The sequence below is a fragment of the Mchenga conophoros genome, linkage group LG18 (assembly GCF_057382185.1).
Source record: "Mchenga conophoros isolate Kocher_MC1m ecotype Shallow Benthic linkage group LG18, M_conophoros_male_GT1.1, whole genome shotgun sequence".
NCBI lineage: Eukaryota > Metazoa > Chordata > Actinopteri > Cichliformes > Cichlidae > Mchenga > Mchenga conophoros.
This window is the reverse complement of record NC_140543.1, coordinates 22,398,025-22,404,024: the sequence shown is the minus strand read 5'-3', so window position 1 is coordinate 22,404,024 and position 6,000 is coordinate 22,398,025.

Below are 6,000 nucleotides of genomic sequence, written 5' to 3'. Positions count from 1 at the left end.
AGCTGATGAGCTGGTCAGGCTCCACATATTCTGTTGTGTTGTGGAAGGACACTGTGGCTCAAATCACATGCTTTAGTCCCTATTTTGATGGCATCAGTGAATTCAAACCAGTCCTCCAACTAGATACAGACATATTGATCATGTGACGTAAGCATTCATTAAATTTTATATAGCAGTCGTTCTATAGTAAAAGAGTGAAAGATCAGTGATTGTTAAAATACACACTTTCACACGGGTTTGAAAAACCTGTTGCCAGGGTACTGAGCTCTGTTCCAGCTAAAAGTGACGACACCTTTGCAAAGACTTCTTCACACTACTGCTTATTTGTAAAACTCCTTGCACAAATGCCCTGCAAGGTCATGTTCAGGGATTAGACAGTCTCTTAATGCAACAAGGGTGCATGGATCCATAACAATCAAAATTTAAATGTGGTACTCTGAAGACTGGATCACCGGTATCTTGCTTTGGTTGCGCTTTTCAACCTCCCATGCTGAGGGACCAGAAGGATGAGGCTAACAGTCTGAGGCTCCTTAGTGTAGTGGTTTACATATTCAGTGCAAAAGACTCCTAGTTTGAGACCTGGAGGAGACAGAAAGCAAGACTTTTATGAAACACTGACATCTCATGTGTTGTGGCATTGTTTGGTGGTAAATCTGTCTTTAGTACAGAGCAATTAAGATAAAATAGAAAAAAAAAGATAAAAAATAATTTATTAGAAGAGTTCATATTTGAAGATGTTCAGTAGGTCACTGTGATCACTGTGTGTCGACTCTAAGTCTTTATCAGGGTCTGTCAATTTGTCATATCACAGTGTTAGTTCCTTTGTTACTTCATTCTTAAAGCAACCTAAACATGGAGTTAAAATAGCCTTTCCAAAGCAGAGCAGCTCTTAGATGCTATTAGAATAATTAAATAACTGATTAAAATATGGATCAAGATAAGGAGAGTAGAATTATTTAGCATTTTTTGTAGAAGCTATCCATTTATAAGCTCTCCATTATTTGTGAAATAAAATAATCGATGAATTAAACAATATTAAAGAGAAAATTACAGTTTATTACAACTCAGGTTTTGTTGTTGTATTCAGGAGGTCTTTGCACTATAACACCGTATCCAGTGTGTTACTCAAAGAAACTGTTAACATGTGAAAAAGGTGCAACATTTCTAAAAATGCAAAAATAAAGGCACGCATTGTCAGGTCATCAGAAAGGTTTTAGATAGAACTATGTTTTCCCCCCCACATGAGATCCAACTTTAGACTTCAGTGAATAAAACAGTCAGTCTCCTACTTGTGATGGAAATTTACAATTTGGGGTTTTTAAAATAAAAAAAGGGCGTGTTTTTTTTTTTTTTTTTTTTTTTGTCCATTCACCTTTTTTCTCTTTCCTAAATATTTTTGACCCATACTCATGCCAACATGCTGGATCTATTTAAAGCAAAGATGCAGCATTTTCCCACTGGTAGAAAGAGGAGACCAGAGTTTAGAGCTGAGCAGCAGCAGAACATGGAGTAGTTACATGAAGCAGAGCACATGAGAGCAAAGTGATGAAGAAAACTAAAAGAAATAGCAGAATTTACTGTTGCCCCAGTACGAATGATCATGTCTTCCTCTTCTATGACAGGATCTATTCAGGACCGTGCCTACAGTATGCACTTGTCCCTGTGTGTGTGTGTGTGTGTATTTCTCTCTTCATATACCGTATGTGTGTTAAGGAGGAGAGCTTTCTGTTTTCAAATCGGTGTGCTATGAATACATCGGCTTCCACAGACACTGGATGAAAGCAGGAGGAGGAGAAGGACGAAGGCTGAGTGTGACACGGACCACAGATGCTGCACAGGAGAGCTCATTAGAGACATGTCACACGCGCACACACACACACACACACACACACACACACACACACACACACACACACACACACACACACTTCGATCATACTTACACACAGTTACACACAAAGACACGTGCGCAGCAGACACACACTGTCTCGCACCCACAGCTGCTCTTTCACACGTGACCTGAATTTTAACTGCCAAGGTAGATCAGTGCTTAATTGAGCATGTAAAAGGTTTTCTCTCTTTCTTCTGCTTTTCTTTTCTTTTTTCTTTTCTTTCGGAAAGTCTGAATGTTTATGTGTGCCTGTGTGTATATGTGTTGTTGGTGTTAAAGCTGTCATACAGTCAGCATTAAAAGCCCTCCCACATCAGCTAAACCGTAAGAAAAGAACAATTGCACACACAAACAAATCAGCCCTGAAACTGAACAATGCAGATAAAAGATTTTTTTTAAAATCCAAAGAAAAGCATCACTAAATTTAGTTCCACTGTCTAAGAAGCACATAGCTCTCAAACATCGCCGCTGAACTACTTTTGATTTAGGAATGTGCGCCTCCTTCGTCCTCTCCTCCTCCAAACTCTCTGTTCTCTCGTTTGATTATTGTCTCTCAGCTGCTGTTTAGCTTTTCATTACAGTTTCTCATCATTCTTCGACACTGACAGTTTCTGACAAACATTTTTCTTGTCAAACTTAAAATCGCGAATTAGTGACAGACTCCAACCCATCTCAGCAGCACCCTTCACACCAAAGGCAAGGTTAATTACTTTGCTTTTGCAGCAGGCCCCTGGTGTGAAGGCTGCCAGTGGACTGGATTTTGTCCAGAAAAGAACAGGTAAATGATGAGATGGACGACAGGATGTTACAAACAAGGAGCCCTTAAGTTTAGAAAACCAACCAACCAGTCACACACAGCTATGGCATGTGGGGCGAGCTAAGCTAGCTTCTCTGTCTTACTGTGTTAAGTTTCATAGCGCACAACAGACACCAATCCTAACAAGACAAACTACTGGCAAAGATTTACCGGTACTCGTTATTCCAATTATATGGACCACATGTACGACGTTATTACTTACAAGCAAGAAAGAGCAGACAGATAAATGAGATGGATGACAGGTACTGTGATTTCCTCTCTCGCTTCTGCCAAGTTTGAAGAGCTGACTCGAAACCAAACCGTCTCACAAGGGAGGAGATGCTTCCCTGTGTAAACTACTGCGCAGAATCAGAAAATTAAGGACCTTATTTAATAAAAGTACACATTAAATACACACAGAGTATAAGAAATTAAATCATTAAGGCATGTCACACTGTGGTCTAAGCCCCTTACCTATTGTACTGTCATATCTCTATGTCCAGATACAGAGAAAGTAGGCTCACAGTTTTGAAGTTTTATGTAGTAGGACATAAATGTATTCTCTTAACGTCTTGACACAGCATTTCAATGCGATTGAAGTTTGGACTTTAACTGGGCCAGTGCAACTTTGACTCTTTTTTTCCTGCCATTGTGTTTAGCTTTTCTGCTGAGCTTGGGATCATTATCCTGTTACCTGATCGAGTTTGGTCGAAGCTTTATCTGTCCGAGGTAGCTGTAGAACAGGAGGTAGAGCTGGTCGTCTGCTAATCGGAAGGTTGTTGGCCAGTGCCAAATATCCCTGCACTCGCTGACTGGCTGCTCCAGTCTGCATGCCAAATACTTGGCACACATACATGTGTGCAAATGTTAGATAGAAAGCCCTTCTGTATAGAATTGGTGCTTGTGTGAATGGGTGAATGAGGTATGTTGTATAAAGCGCTTTGAGTGCTCTAGGAGAGTAGAAAAGAAATATATAAGAATCAGTCCATTTACCATATTTGAGAATACTTTGATACACGGAGGACTTGAAGGTGCTCGGGTCCTGTGGCTGCAAAACACTCTCAAATCATCATCCCACCACCGGCTTGACAGTCAGTATGAGGTGTTTAGTTTTCTCCAAATGTGCCGGTGTGCAGCTCTGCTCCATGGCACTGTGTAAAAACAAACCTGGATGCTCAAGACCTTCAAACTGTCAGAACGTCTGCTTTTATAGAGGCGCTCACTTCCTGATGAGCAGTTAATTAAGTGCATTTCATTATCAACATCTGGCTGTTTTGTACCCTCTTAATTCCTGTGGAAGCAGAGAGGGTTGCTTAACTTTTGTTGTGTAATAGAGTAATTTTTTTTAAGTGCTTGTGATTTTTCTCAGCTTGTATTTACCTAACTTTAAGACCAGTTAAGGAGCAGATGATTTTTTTATTTTTTTAAATTGTGGCCTGAAACATAAAAGTGTAAAACTGAAAGAAGATTATTTTCTTTTTACATGAATGTAAAATGATTTTGGATATGTGTCATAAACTATTGGAGGAACTTGCTTTATGAATTGAGAAAATTCTTCTCTCTGTATATGAAAAATGAATGAGATCATAACTTGTGGTCATATTTGATTATAACCAGTTTTTAGTGAAGCATGGCATCTTGCACTGGATGTTTTGCCTAGCTCTTCACTACATTGTAAGCACAAGGAAAAGTGTCCTGGAGTGACTGGACTCCCATGTGTGATTTACAGTAATTTTATGGGATTACACAATCCCATCCCTGACACTGTCAGTGGTTGAAGTGTGAAGAATAAGGTTGTCCACATATTTGTGAGTATTGTTTAGAGACCAGATTTTGACCTTTCATTAAAAAAAGCCTAAAACCCCCCAAAAGTGACGTCTACATCCATCATTTCAGGAAACTGCCTCATGCAAACAATAACACGGCACACAGTGGTACTTTTGGTTTCTCACTTATGCTCGAGGGGTTGCCACAGTGGATGGATCTGCATGTTGGATTTGGCACAGATTCTCCACCAGATGCCCTTCCTGACAAAACCCTCCCATTTCTCCAGGCTTGGGACTAGCAGATGTACACGTGTGACCCCCTGAGGCTGAGAGTGTGTCTCCATCAGGTCTCTGCGCACAGTCTGACATCGATAAAGGAATTGAAAGCGCACACCTTTGGCACTTTAAGACATTGGAAACATTCATCCATCCATTTTCTTCTGCTTATCCTTATCAGGGTTACAGGGGACTGGAGCCTATCCCAGCTATCATAGGGCAAGAGAAATAGTTTCTTTGAATTTCAGAAGCCAGACACACCCCAAACACTCTCCTTCTGATTACATGTCTATAAATATCTACTTACCTGAACCACACACACATTAACTGTTGTTTCCATGCTGTCATTCACATTCACATGCTCAAGTCTCCACATTGTTCTCCGTTTTAACCTCCAGAGTTGCTGTTGTCAGTCTGCAGAGAGAGAGGGGCGATTCTCAAAAAGTACAGCTAACCCTCTAAAAGTGATTTAGTCTCCCAAAGTTTCCAAAACCAGGAAATTAAAACATTCTTCTTCTGTGGTGACATGTGATCTGGCCCACCTTTATCAAAGCTCAGCTGTGAGCAGCAAAGAGTGTCCACTTTCCAGAAGTTCTGCTAAAGACGCACTGTGTTGCCCTTTAAGCACCATCCTTTCCCCACTTCCTCGGTTATCTACTGTATTATAGCACCAGAGGCTAATTTCCTTCATCTGTTAAGTAATGGCAATTACTTTAATTTCTGGCACCGGGATGCCAGTTTCAAAATTCTCTATCCTACTTTTTCAGCATACTTCAGCTTCCATTTCAGGCAGCAGGTTGCCAGATAATCTCTTCTCTATCCTACTTTTAAAGATTCTTCAGTTCCCATTTCTGGCTCTGAGTTACCAGAGATGTTTCTCTGCAACCTACTTTTTCAGCATAGTTCAGTTCCCATTGCAGGCAGCAGATAGCCAGATTCACTTTCTCTATCCTACTTGTTATATTTGCTTGCTCCCACTCCGGGAGTCGGTAGCCAAATATTTCTCTGGCCCCACAGGTGAGGGGCTGTATTTAGCCAGATAAAACATAGCAACCAGATTGTTGCTGCAGATTGGATTAAGGCCCATCATGGTGTGCACTATCTTCTGATATGGCAAGTTACATTATTCCTGACTGGGGTACAGTTGTGACAGGAGCTGAGAACGTGGGTCTGCAGCAAATCTCTTCATTCAGTCTGGAAAATGCAGGAAATTGTTGCATATAAAAGTGCCCTAAAATGATCTTGGTTCATCTCTGGTTTAAAAAAGACTT